Source organism: Pan paniscus, chromosome 3, assembly GCF_029289425.2.
Source record: "Pan paniscus chromosome 3, NHGRI_mPanPan1-v2.0_pri, whole genome shotgun sequence".
NCBI classification, from domain to species: domain Eukaryota; kingdom Metazoa; phylum Chordata; class Mammalia; order Primates; family Hominidae; genus Pan; species Pan paniscus.
In genome coordinates this window covers 130568396-130583525 of record NC_073252.2, presented here as the reverse complement: position 1 = coordinate 130583525, position 15130 = coordinate 130568396, and the positions used below count along the sequence as shown (strand labels likewise).

Here is a 15130-nt window from a genome sequence, read left to right as displayed (position 1 = left end):
ACATCTTTCATTTCTTCCAAATAACAATGTGCTGCCTTACCATTTAGATTACTATTATTTTGTTCTTGTGAGAGAAAGATATAAATATATGTATAAATGATATGTGATATATATAACAGGCTTATATGTACAAAATTAAAATTTCCAAATTTAACCCAATATCAGAACAATATATTTTTCATTTAATATTATTTTTATTGAATATTGTATTGTTTTTAATATCTTTGATAGGTTTCTTTCTTTTCTGTGTTATGTATTTTCTTCTTAATCTTAGCAGTTAGTAGCTTACAAAAAGTTGTCTCAATTTATAAATGGTCTATATTCACAATCTTTGCAATGTTACTTTGTAGCTGCAACTAATAAAGGGGTGGTGTCTATTCTCTACACTATAAATTGGAGCTGGCTGTGACTTGATTTGAAAAATATAATAGGAGAGAATGGTTGTTCTGCCATTTTTAGCCCAGGTTCAAAAGGTCTTTTTAGTTTCCACTGACTCTGAGAATCCTGCTGTCATGTGTTAACCTGCTTAAAGAAGCCAGCGCTAGCCTGCTGCATTATGAGGCAATGTTGATATGATAGCTATACTAACTGACACCAGCCAAAGAGACAACCAGCTACTACACATGTGATGTAGCTATCTTACAGTAGATATGCCCAGTTGACACATTATATGCATGAGTGACCCCAGCCAAGATGATCTGAGCCTGAAAAAGCTGAACAGAACAACTCAGTTGACCAATAGATTCCCAAGTAATAGTAAATTCTGATTTTTATAACTCTATAAGATTTGTGACTGTTTGTTACAATTGTTATGATTTATCTAGCTACTTTTAGATCAAAATAAACCTTTTTAACAAATTTTGGTTAAATAGGTAATAATATATGATAGAACTGGTACCTTATTTGGTACTCATTTTTTCAAGGCTGCTGTAGGAAATTATTTGTTTCACAAAAAACATTAATTTTATTAATTTTTAAAAAAATTTTACTTTAGAATTGTATTTGGCTCAGGTTCTCAGAGGGAATCTATAATAAACTAAGTTTGTTGGAAACTAAAGATGAAATCCTTCATTCCAATGTGTTCAAAGACTTTGAGTTTTATTCTGTGAAGAATGGAGAGGAGGGATGTATAGAGGCCACAGGAAATATAATAACTGATGTAGGGATAGATACTATGGCAAATATCCTAGTGTTACTTAATTATATTTCAGTCATGCCTGCATTTCTTTCTGTAGGTTATATCTTCACCAGAAAAACATCATAATCAAAGTTCTTATGCTATTACTATGATTAGTGTAAATATTAAAGTATATCCAGTAATATAATTAATACAATTATCAAATTTTAGAAATGGAAAAAGCATATAACTCATCTCCTTTATTTTGCAGATGGTGAATTTTTCTTCAAATGTGAAGTGATTTGTGTTAAGTCCAAGTAGCTATTTGGAGGCAAAGTTATAACTAAGACTAAAGATGCATACTCTTCACCCAATGTTCTCTCTATATACATATAACATGTGTTGAAAGAGTGACTCTAGGTAAAGTAAATCCATGACCAAAAAGTTAAAAATGTATCTTTGGTTAGTTAATTAAACCAAATTCAAATCTGCAAGTAAAGCCTTAATAAAATAAAGCCTCTTTTAATTTTTAAATTTCTCTTATTGGAATGGAATTTACAGTAAGAAAAGGATTCACATTATCCACAATAATTCTGAGATGTGAGAAAAATGTGCTCAGAATTCTTTTATTAAATAGCATACATTACTCTATTTAGACTATTTATATTAGTTGTATGAATTTCCTTTCCTAATAGTTTATTTCTTATCACTCCAATCTTCTTTGCCTGTGCAAACATTGACTTTGATATGCCACAATCTTTCTCAAATTGTCAGGGTTTTTTTTATTTTTGTGATTTATCTGAATTTTCTATATAGTACCCTTATTATAATGTCTACTTATTTATTGGTTTCTCTTTTCCAATAAATTTTTATATCTAAAGAGTTCACTACCTCATTATCTAGCAGAGTCTATAACAGCTGATGTTTGATCAGTATTCACAGATTTAGTAAAGCAATGAATATTGACTGCATACATTGTTTTCACCAGTGATCCAGATTAAATAATGCAATAGTGGTTTCTGTCAATTGAGAACAACCAAAAGATTTTTGCACTTAAATTATCTTTTGTTAAGTACCATGCTAAAGTTGTAAAGCTCCTCTTTGTGGAATGAGACGTCGTATCATAGTTTACGTTGCTTTAATCAGTTCAGCATGCTCACAATATAAACCTCAGTGACCTAAGAATTTGATTAGAGGAGGTAGAAGGAGAACGTAAAGATGAAAAATGAACGTGGAAAGAGGAAATTGGCATTTTGGAACTGATGAAAGTTGAAACTTACGAGAGTAATCCAGTCAGTGTTCAGATGCACAGAAGTCCACCCTTATCCACAAGTGATATATTCTAACACCCCAGTGGATGCCTGAAGCCACAGACAGCACTAAACTCAATGTAGTCCAGGATTTTTTTTCGTCTATATACATACATATGATAAAGTTTATTTTATAAATTTGGTACAATAAAACATTAACAATAACTAATAACAAAATACAACAATTGTACTCAGAATGACATGCAATTTAAAACTTATAAATTGTTTATTTCTGGAATTTTTTATTTAATATATTTTAACTGCAGTTGACTGCAGGTTACTGAAATTACAAAAGCAAAACTTTAGATAATATATTTGTATATTTAGAATATACAAATAGGGTACTCCAGGAGTTTGGAAATTGTGCACCAACTCAAAATTCCCTTCAAGAAATGAAGAGATTTTTTTTTGGAGGTGGCTACATGAGTAAAGGTTTGAAAGGAAAGTAGGAGTTAACCTGAAATGGTATGAGGGATGAAGTGAGATAATATTCCAGGCAGCGTTGCTGTAACAAACTAGGAATTCCATGAGACACCACCAAAAACTCATATTAGGAAATCACTTAACAATTAACCGAGACTCAGTTAAAACACACAGCAACTACCAAGAATGTTTTCAAAAATTCTACATAATGAAACAATGTAGAAGTCCTTTTGTACTATCTAACAAAGGATCTGTGTGTTTGTGTGTTAAATATTGTTCTAAAAGTTTTTATTATTTTACTTCTACCTGCACAAATAAATAACTAAAGAAAATCTACAATATCTTGACAGAACATATCTGTAGAAATTATTTACATTGTTGCTTTCAATTTTGAAGTAGTTTATGAATTTGAAGTTAACAAAATTGATTTTATTACTATCTTTAATGTCTCATGGTATCCTTTATTTCTAAGTATTCCTGAAGCTTAGAGCAATTGCAATTTTTCACATACTTCACATAAGAAGACATGAATTTATTCTCATGGGAACTTGTCTAATGCTTCTACTCATGTCAGTAGAATTGCCTTTAGGCTATGATAAGTACATTTATTTATGGCTTTTGACACTGACAATAGTTATATTAGCCTCCTTCAGTTTTAACAAGGAGTTATTGTGCAGAATTTTGAAAGCAACTGAAATTGCAGAAGTCCATAATTAATTACTGAGACAAATAGATCTTTACTGTTCGAGTAAATTTGTAATTTTAGAATTACAGAAATAAAAACTCCTCAAGCTATACAGCAAAACCACTGCTGTAGTCAGGAGGCAGTAATATCAGTAACAGCAACAGGTAGAAGGTCATCAGTGTGGTAAAGGATCCCTGCTAATATGGTTTGGCTCTGCATCCCTACCCAAATCTCATGTACTGTGGTAATTCCGTGTTGTTGGAGGAGAGGGTGAGGTGATTGAATCATGGGAGAGGACTTCCCCTTGCTGTTGTGATGAGAGCTCTCAGATCTGATTGTTTGAAAATATGTAGCACCTCCCACTTTCCTCTCTCTCTTTCCTGCAGGCCATGTGAAGATTTACCATCTTCCCTTTCACCTTCTGTCGTGATTTTAAGATTCCTGAGGCCTCCCCAGAAGCCAAAGCCTATACAGCCCACAGAACCATGAGCCCATTAAATCTCTTTTCTTTATAAATAACCCAGTCTCAGGTATGCCTTTTTAGTAGTGTTAGAATGAACTAATACACCTGCCATAAAAATGTTGCTTTTTCTCTACCTCTTTTCAATTTATGTTAATATGAAATAAATTTTGAAAATGTATCTGACTGGAAGAGTATGAATAATGTCTGAAATTCTAGCTATAAGGAGCTATGGGAAAATGTTGCTTATAAACACTTCATCTTCTAAATTATTGGAAGGTGTTCTAAGAGGGCTGTAATATCAGTATCAATGAGCCCATATGTCATCTCTCTGGGACTAACTTTATTTATTCAATTTCCATATATATGCCTTCCCTCCATATTTAAGCTTCTTGATGAAAACAGTAACAAAAATAAGCACATCAATACCGTGTTGTTATAGCATCTATAAATGAAAACAGGGCCTCAGATGTTTTATAAGTCATTGTATCCCTTTAAGTGATTTTTCTTATGGTTCAGTCATAATCTTGTTTAGATAATCTATAATCTCACCAGTAAATTCTAATTTTAACAACACCAGCAAATATGATTGAAAAATATCTTAGTGGGGCTGGTTAGATCAAATAATTGAAAATCTTAGTCAATATAAATACATACATAAAAAAGCAAGGAAGAAATTGTTGATACTTATGTCAGTCTTCGATTCTTTCCTTCATCTGCATGTTACTTCCCCCTCAACCAGCATTTTAAGCTTATTATTCAACCCTTGGAGCAAGACAAATCTTTTCTTTTTCAGTATTTGGTGGTCCTGCATGTATTGCATTACCGTTATTCTCTATTAACATCTATCAGGGGACATTGATAACTGAAGTAATTGTAGTCAGTTTCAGGATTGAGTTCCAGGGCTATATTTCCATTTCCATGTTAGCAACTATACCATTCTAATCCCTTGATAATCATGATTAATTTTACAAGCAAACCCCCTTTTTGCCTGTTTCATTATGATCATGTGGTGTCTAAATGGCTACATGACCATATCAACAGCTCCTTTAATGTAACCATTGTTGTATACCCAGTGTGATTGTCTCTCCCTTGGGGGCCAAGTCCTCCAAACAAGCAAGGTCCAAAACAATGGAGATGGAAAACTGAAAAAGTATTCAAATAGCTCATTAGATGTAATAGTGTTAGATATCATCCTCATTTCCTTGGCTTATTATTTGTCCTTGAATTTCCATTTTTAACAAACTATTTTTATTAATAGTCAATCAAAATAAGCTGCAATAGATTCATCAAACTCCACTTTGTGCTTTAAATTTGGCCATGTTCTGAGTTAGGGTGGTATGAAACGTGTGCAGTGAATAGAGTTATCAGTTTACAACATGGCTCAGTCAGTAAGACACCAACAGTAACTCATCCCTCTTTTCCTGATGTTTTAAAAACATAATATATCTAAAGTCCCTCTTTCAAGGACAGCATGCATAATGCGCACAGATAAAATAATGTATACTTGAATATTCAGGGCCAGGGACAGACAACTCCATTTGGTCATGGGTAGCTTTGAGACAATCGGATGTTTTTGCCCCTAATGGTCAAGTAGTATACCAGATATTTGTGATATGATTCATGCCATAACCTGATGGATAAATTAAGACACAAGACAGGTGACCAGTAAGAAAGATGAGAAATCATTAGATGCAAATATGATGCAAAAATGTTTGTGCAACACCACAAAATGTTAGAATAGATGCAAAAATGCTTGTGTGAAATAGAGCCTGAATAGTCCTGCTATCCAACATACAGAGGGTAGTCAATATTTTTATGACATTGGTGTTGCCTTAAATTCTTGTGTGTGTGTGTGTGTGTGTGTGTGTGTGTGTGTGTGTACATATGTTTTCTTTTTTCTTTGGCAAATGCTAGAAGTAGAATGAATCATGTAGTCATCTGTCACCTGTATATCATATTTTCACATGTTGATTTGTCATCCATATATCAGCTATCAATGTAGTTTCTGTTTAAATATTTTCTCCACTTTGCATTGGATTTTTTTGTTTGGGTTTTCCTTTTTATATTGAGTTGTGAGAGTTCCTTTTATATTCTCAATACAAGTTCTTTATTAAATATGTGATTTGCAAATATATTGACTTACATGTGGTGTATTCATTCACACCATAGGGAATGAAAAGGCATTTAAAAGTTTGTGGATGATGACTATTTATTAATGATTTATTTTGTTGATTTTGCTTTTGGTGTCATATCTAAGAAAACGTTGCCTAAATCAAGAGTACAGATATTTTCTCCTCTGGTTACTTCAAGAAGATAATTTTGTAGAAAATTCACATTTCATTAATATTGTGTGTTTCAGCTTTAGGGTAGGGGCTGGTTTGCTAGTTTCTTTTTCTCAATGTTTCTACTCTACTCTTAGCTTTAAGTTTTTTCATGAAAGTTAGTGCCTCAGAGAGTGTCTTTTTCATACTCTTGTTACTTCCTTAGTAAACTGTTCTTGCTTGCACTTGCTGGCTAGCCTGTTGGTGGGTGCAGCACGTTTAGTTAGCTAGTTAGTTTGCATGTTTGTTTTTGAGACAGGGTCTCACTTGTCACCCAGGCTGGAGTGCAGTGGGTCGATCACAGCTCACTGCAGTCTTGACTTCCTGGGATCAAGCCATCCTCCCACCTCAGCCTCCCGAGTAGCTGGAACTACAGGCACATACCACCCTGCTAGCTAATTTTTCTGTTTTTGTTAGAGACAGAGTTTCATGATGTTGCTCAGGCTGGTCTTGAACAGCTGGGCTAAAGTGATTAGCCAACCCAGGCCTCCCAAAGTGCTGGGATTACAGGCATGAGCTACCAGGCCAGTCCAGGAGTTCTTGACTGTCTTGAACAAAGACAGTCAAGATACATGCCTGTTGCCTTTAGACTCTCTCAGTGGATTTTTACCTCCCTAGTTGTTGGGTATCACTTATGATCGGGACTCAGGACTTTTTTTGTATTTCCTCTTAGGCTTTTTTCCCCTTTCCTTTCCTCTGCAGCAACCAGTTTTCACTTGTGTCCTGGAAGCAACAGAGTTTGTTAACTTTCCTCAGAAACTTAATGCCTTAGACACCTGTAATCCCAGCACTTTGGGAAGCCATTGCTGGAGGATCACTTGAGGGCAGAAGTTTGAGACCAGCCTGGTCAACAAGGGGAAACTCTGTCTCTACTAAAAATACAAAAATTAGCTGGGTGTGCTGGCGGGCGCCTGTAATCTCAGCTACTCAGGAAGCTGAGGCAGGAGGATTGCTGGAACCAGGGAGGTGGAGGTTGCAGTGAGCCAAGATCGTGCCATTGCACTCCCAGCCCAGGCAACAACAGTGAGACTCGGTCTCAAAAAAAATAAATAAAAATAAAAAATTAGCTGGGCGTGGTGGCATGCATCTGTAGTCCCAGATACTTGGGAGGCTGAGGCACAAGAATGGCTTAAATCTGGGAGGTGGAGGTTGCAGTCAGCCGAGATCATTGCCACTGCACTCCAGCCTGGGTGACAGAGTGAGACTCGTCTCATGAATAAATAAATAGAAACTTAACACCTGTAAGGTACATGGATGTGCTTTGGTCAAGGAATAGGCTGAGGTGGACATCTGGGCCAGAGTGACTCAGCAGGTTTAGGGCCCAGGTACATACTCTCATTGTTATATAACCTGTTTGTGTAAGCTCATACTTAGCTCCAAGCCACTATTGTTTGAAAAAGGTATAACTGCCCTGCTGACACTGTACAGGCTTGTGGTCTCATGCCCAGGAAGAGAAAGAGACAGAGAGAGAGAGAATAATGCTATTGACCCCTACAATGGAGAGCCTGTCGCCTTGAAGGCAGGCAGAGGGGCACCAGGAACTGGTTTGTGCCCAGAGGGAAAGAGTTAAGCTGCTAATTCTCTAAGGGAGAGTTAGCCTTGTAGGCCAGTCATACAGCTGTGTCTGGGAGGTGGGAGCGGCAGGAGCCACAGAGTTAGAGCCAGAGCAGGCTGCTGAGACAGAGGAGAACAGTGTGAGAGAGCTGCTGATGAGAGAGCTGCTGATGAGAGAGCTGCTGATGAAGAGAGCTGCTACAGCCCCTGTGTGTTCTTTCAAATCCTCACTGCCAATTCACCCACTCTCCTTGGACCATAGCATGGGCTGGAACTTGACACTGGGTCTGACAACACCTTAGTTCTGTAGGGAAGAATCACCATCAAAGTTTCTGCTTTTTTCCACAATGGCAACTGCTCTCTCCTTCCTTGCCTGCTCTAGCTGGGAAAATTTTATAATCTCCTGCCTTGTTCTTAGTCTTTCTCCTGAGTCCCAGTGAAGATGTTTGAAGAGTGTTGAGCTGATTCATCCATCCCCTGGTATTTGTGGGTTTCTGTACTCTAAAGCTAACCAATACCCAAACTTTAGCAATTTGTTAAAAATTTCACTTATTGCTTCTTAATCACTTGCATGGTGGTTCTGGCAAATGGGAGCCGGTGCTTGCAACCTTATTCTTCTTGGAAAGCCTTCCTTTTTTAGATTTCAGAATAACAACTTGCCTTGCAAATCAACTCTCTGTTGGCTTCAAAGAGAGTTATGATTTTGTAGATCTTGTTTATTCTTTTTGTTAAATGCAGTGCTGCTCTTTACAGCTTTCTATATTCTAATTGTTGGCTCCTTCAACAGAACTTAGCAAATAGTTAAATAACACAAATTTTATATCGATTTCTTCAAATAATTCAGGTAAAAAAATCAGTTAATTCCAATAACAGTTTAAATTTTTCATCCAACTTATGGACTCAGAAAAAAGCCCTTGACATGTAATTTTGTCCCACGTGAAATATATGATATTATTGCTGTTGGAAATAGTGTTAAAAGGCTTTACATTAAACATAATGTATTTGGAGTTTTTTGGTTGTAACTTTACAAAAATTGATAAAGTACATTATATGATTATAAAATATGTTGTTTCTAAAGAAGGAACTTACAGACTAAAGAAGCACGTATTAACTTTGGTGAACTTAGAAGTCAATTGCATCAAAAATCATTGAAATTTTTACTTAATCAAAATTGACTTTTAAAGTAACCAAATATTGTAAAATTATGTTTATGTCACACAGATTAATTTAACTGTCATTTTTTAAATGAAGGTGATATTAGGAGCAAAAAGAAATGTTAACATTACAGCATGTTATTTATTTATCTGTTAGCCTTATCAGTTGAATACTGTGAATGCCTGAGATATTGAAGAACTAAATCAGATATCAACAAATGCATCATAAAATTGCGTTACAATTTTAACTAAATAAGTATTTCATTTTTCAAAGGTAGTTGAAAAATCTCTATAAAATTCAATCAAATGAGCACTAAAATGTTAACATCTGAAGTTTTTATCAAATTGCAGTATTTTTTAAAAACTGAAAACAGAAATACGTTGAAACATATTGCTAAAAAAAAAAAAACAAGAGAGTAAACTGAATGAATTAAACCATGAGAGCTGAAAAAGTATAAAAGTTTCTATTTTGAAATTATATAACTACATTTTGAAATATTTAGACTTGTGGAAAGAAAATGTTATGGAACCCCGATTTAGAACTAAATTAATTTATAATTAGCTCCAGAATTTATTGACATTCAATATGCTTATGATTTTGCAGCACCTTGATTTGGTGAATGATTCAAAGAAATCATAGAAACAAATTACTTGTTGAGTTTTGTCCTCTAAAATATTTTTACAAGAAGAAGCAAGTATTTGCTAAAATATCGAAATATAAATTTTTCACATTTTTATGTTAAAAATAATAAAAGTTAGATTATTCTCCACTCTGCAGAATTACTATGAATTTACTTGGTATTTCAGCATGTGTAGACAGAGCATAATGCCAATTAAAAATATTTTGTTGTTTTAAATAATATTAAAATAGAAAAGTCAATAGAGGTTTCAATATTTTGAAATTAACAAAAATTACAATGTTTAAGTCTATTTCAGGCTATTTCCTTAAAATAGTAAACATAGACTATATAAAGGCATTTTCAAATACACAGCAGTAGCAAAATGTCAGAAAAAAACACAATATAAGAATTTCATTTTAACGTGTGAATATGTACTGAGTAATTATTCTTATTTTTAAAGTGTTCAGTTAAATTAGAAAGCTCTGTCTTGTTTTGTTCATAGTATTTTTAATTTTTTTTATTTTAGAAAGCATTTTAATTCTGGAAGTGGTTTTTAGTAGAACAATTCCATATGTTTGCCAAAATAATAAAACCACTTTTGCAGAGTAAATAAAGATTATAGAAATTATGTAACTTAAATTATTTTTAGCTTCTCATTTCCCTCTCAAAATTTCTAGGTTTGAAAAATTAACTTTACAGTGAATCTACTTATAGTATTACTGGATAGAAAGAATTTATTTTATTATATAACGAGGCAAAACTGTTACAGAAGATATGGGAGAACAGGGTAGCTAAGGATGTGAATGGAATAGAAGGCAGATATGTCTCAATTTTCAGTATCTCTAAAATTACAAAGAATGTGACATAGCCATGGAACCTGTCATGTAGCCCAGCAGGAAGTTTTTTTTTGACCAAAAAATGTAGTTAAAAAAATTCACATGGTCACTAGTGAGTGATTTGGGGGTTTATAATTTTCATAATCATAATCTAGATGTCAAATGTATAATATTTTATTTTAGATAGCTATTAAAATTTAATGGACTAGAAAATATTTTGTATATAGCAGATATAGTTTTAAATCAAATTATCCAGTTAGTAGACATGTAATTCTCATATTTTTATATTTTTATTCATCTTTTTTAAAGGTAAGGAAACAAAGGGTCATGATAGTCAAGTAATTTACCGAATTTTAATAGGCTGTGGAACAAAGTTCATATCTCAGCACTCATGACCTCCTGGGTCTTTACCATAGTCTCACACCATCTTTCCATTCATGTGTTTGTTTTCACTCAGGGATTTCAAGGCAAATAATTTTCTAGGACAGAGTTATTTATATAATTTACCTTGGAGAACATTCCATTTATTTATTATATGTTTATGTGTATTTGCACATGTGTAATTTGAAGATTTAGAGGCAACCTATTCTGAATAAACAACAAAACCTGTTCTGATATAATCTAGACCATGATAAAAGGATAAAAATGAGCCAGATTAGGGAAAAGAAATGGCTTTAAAAAAAAAGCCAAAAGAAAGAATTAATTTAAAAGAAATGTCATAAGAATAATTTTGCTAAAATAAGCACTCATTTGTCAGTTGAAAATTAATTTAATTAAAAGTCATCTATAATGTATAAGCAGAGTTAACATAATCAGTGCTTTAAGTATCTTTATGGATGAAAAAGGGAGTAAGAATATAAGGAAAATATAAATTGAATATTGTCTAATGTGTGTAAATTTTTTTGAAAATAACTTTTTTATCAAAAAGCTTTATTCATAACGCACTATTAGGTTGTGATTAAACAGATAATCTGAGAGAGGGTTTATAATCTTAGTAAACAGTATGTAATATGCCTGCATGATTATTAAATTAAAAATCTTTGAAAAAAATAATGAATTATCATATGGATATTTTGTAAGACTATTTAACTGCCCTTTAAATTTAAAATTATTGGTAACGAAAGGAGTGTTATGTTCTTCTTTGATAAGTAACCACTAAAGCAATAAGTAAGGACTTTAATATGTAGGCTATATTCCCAATGACTTTATTGAAAATGAATCATTTTATTTACAAATTCAAACTTGGATCTTAAAAGGCAGATAATCAGATTCAGTGTTGGGCAGACCTATGTGCACCTGTTTTCTACAAAACCACACTATAAAATTTCAACAGTATATTATATCATGGAGTACATTTATTTTTCTCCAAAAATAATCTGCAAAACATCATCTGAAGAATGCAAAATATAACTCTTGCCAAATGAGCCATGCAGCATATACTGTAGGGTTTGTAAAACATAAAACATTAACTGAAAAGCTTTATAATGAGAGATGACTGCATTTATAGCAAACATCAGTCAACAAAAGAGATTTAAGAAATGTGTAGACAGGTGTGATGGCTGACTTGATAAACAGCAGCTGTGATCTGTGTGCAGTTTCTAAGTAGAAGATTAAAGAAAGAATTTTCAGTTGTCACATTTCTAGTTTTTAGTCTATACACTAATTTAAATATAGTGATGATTTAACAATATTGTTGAGTCAGCTATTTCTTGATTAGCCATGATAATTGGCTGTAGAAATCACACTAATAAAAGTCACAGAGAATATCCAAAATAAGCCAAAAGTTTCAACCACCTCCCTTAAGAAAGGTTTGCATTTTGCTATAAGAACCAAGTAAAATAATATGTTAATTATTTGAAACAAAATGCTAATTAATAACAAAGTATACCCAAAAATGAGATCAATAGGGAAAACAAATCTAAAATGTATCAGTCAATAGCTAGCATTTGGGGTGTGTTTATCATATACCAGACACTGAACTAAATGCTTTTGATGGATTACCTCATTTAACTCACAAAACAATACCATGAGGTAAATATTATTACAAACACCAGCAAAGAGACTGAAGCTTAGAATACATGAAAATATACTCAAGGCCATATAAATAATGGCCAAGGTTAATATCTAGGCAGAGTATGATTTCACAATGCTACACTCTTAACCCCTGCTTTCTGTTGTTCTCTTGGGTTTTTAATATGGGAGAGGAGGGGGGACCACACAAATCAGAGATGCAATGATAACTGTGTTTAATAAGAATGCCAGGCTGGGCCCGGTGCGGTGGCTTATGCCTGTAATCCCATCACTTTGGGAGGCTGAGGCGGGTGGATCACAAGGTTAGGAGTTCAAGACTAGCCTGGCCAATATGGTGAAACCCCATCTCTACTAAAAATACAAAAATTAGCCGGGCATGGTAGCAGGTGCCTGTAGTCCCAGCTACTTGGGAGGCTGAGGCAGGAGAATCGATCTCTTGAACCCAGGAGGTGGAGGTTGCACTGAGCCGAGATTGCACTACTGCCCTCCAGCCTGGGCGACAGAGCAAGACTCCATCTCAAAGGAAAAAAAAAAAAAAGAATTCCAGGCTGTACCCATGTCTCATTTAGTTATATTGAGGCCAAATTTATTATTTGATCTCATCACATTCTAGACACAGGGTCTTTCAGAAAAACTCTTCCTCCAAAATGTCTGTCCTATGAAATAAAGAATATGTGCTTACATGACTCTGGAATACATACACATATAATTCAATTAGTAAAAATACTCCTCCAAAGGTGAGGTAAAATTCGATAGTAATGGTGTGGATAGGGTTTGCAGGCAGGAGGAGAAAACTTTTGCTATGAAAATTAAGGTTCACTTTATAAAATGAGGATAATAATAGACTAATTTAGAATTTAAAGAATAAAATGAGCTATTATATATAAACATTACTTATAAATGAGATGATTTTATAATTTTAGACATTTTTAAGTATTGAAGGTTTTTTTTCTACCTCTCAAATATTTCTTTAAAACCTTGACCAAATGAAGCCTTTTTATATTTTATTTTATTTCAGGAAAAATGCAATCATGGTGATCATTTTAACAAGGACTATCTACAAATAAAAGTTGTTCTTAGAAAAGAATGATACACTGCCTTTTAATTTTCACTGAAGTATTATAAGGATAAATAGAATCATAGAAATAATTTCTATAAAAATAATACTTATGCATTCAATGAGATATATTTATTATTATATTTTAATTTACTGTGATATTTAAGACAGTATTTTGGTCTTAAAGTCTTAGAGTTAAGGTCAGTACTATATGCACACTTGTGCTCATAAAGATGATCCCTGAATTGGACTGTCATGATGTATCAGTTCAAAAGCTATACTATACAGATAAAAATCAAGACAGTAGAAGTGACATTCATCTTATTATTAATTTTATGTTTTAAAAGTACATGTGACTACATCTCAAAAAGTCCATTTATATATATCCACTTAATTAAGAAAATTTTATTCTATCATTGAAGCATTGTGACAATCCAAGTTTGGGTAAATTAAAATATTTAAATGTAAAGACACCTTTGTCAATATATTTAAATATGTTTTCTTCAAATGTTTAGAGGTGACATTTAGCTAATACAATCTTAATTGTCAAGAATTCAGTCAAACAAATCAACCAAATCAGAATGAGTTTCTATCTAGAAAGTCACACTTCATTTTTCAATTTAGAAAAACATGCTAATGCGTGCTTATGTGGTAATTCTGTTTTCTGATTTCTAATTCTGATAGAAAGGCGAGGCTAGGACCTTGCCATGGGTTGTTGCCTGAATGTAGTAAAGTGCTGGTGCCATCAGTATTTCTTTCTGTTCTCTTTGCATTCTCTCTTGGGACTGTGATGACACCTGAAAGGTGTAATCATCAGGGGATAGAAGAGATGAGGTTATTAAATAAAAGCTGTTTTGACTTTCACCATGCTTTAAAACATATCTGCGTATAGGAAAAAAATATGCCATTTCATTGCCCTTAATAGTGGTATCTATGAAAGAGAGAGATTAAGGGATATTCCACAATTATGTATGTTTAAAATTATTTAGCAGTTTAGTACATGCACACCCCAGGAATCTATACCATAAAAAATTCCAAATGAGAGACGTGCCTTTTTCTTTCTTTCTTTCTTTTTTTCTAAAGTTGGAATAGTTGAGAAGGCATAGAATGGGAAGGAGATGCTTAGTGAACCTTGTCAACAGTTACAGACAGCCTCAGGAAAGTCAGTTTTAGGAAAAGTCTATATGGAAGTCAAAAGACCTGGAAAGTTATTTCTATGAAACTCTCTGTGCCTTTGTACCACCCTGAAATTTGTCTATTTCTCAGGAGTGTGTGTATCATAATTTAAAGTAGTTTGCATGATCCTGAGGTAGGAAGCAGAACACTAATCTGGAGGTGGGGCTTGGATGCTGGACCAAATTGAGGACTAGTCAAAAACGGTCTAAGGCAGAATCATCTCCCCATAAGACACTCCCATCAGTGTGCTATGTCAATTTACCATTGCCATGGCATCACCCAGAAGTTACTGCTTCTTCCATGGCAATAACTGGACAACCTGGAAGTTAACACCCTCCTTCTAGAAATTTATGCATAAACTGTCCCTTAATTTGCATATAATT

At 33.6% G+C, this 15130-nt stretch overlaps 1 long non-coding RNA gene across 1 annotated transcript in view; it reads left to right on the top strand.

The window, feature by feature from the left end:
* The first annotated feature begins 1471 nt into the window (after positions 1-1471).
* Positions 1472-15130, top strand: part of LOC129397630 (uncharacterized) — a 31916-nt gene continuing 18257 nt past the window's right edge. Inside the window, exons 1-2 of the long non-coding RNA XR_008625227.1 lie at positions 1472-1537; positions 3922-4065. This is a non-coding gene — a long non-coding RNA (uncharacterized LOC129397630). The remainder of the gene's footprint in view (positions 1538-3921; positions 4066-15130) is intronic.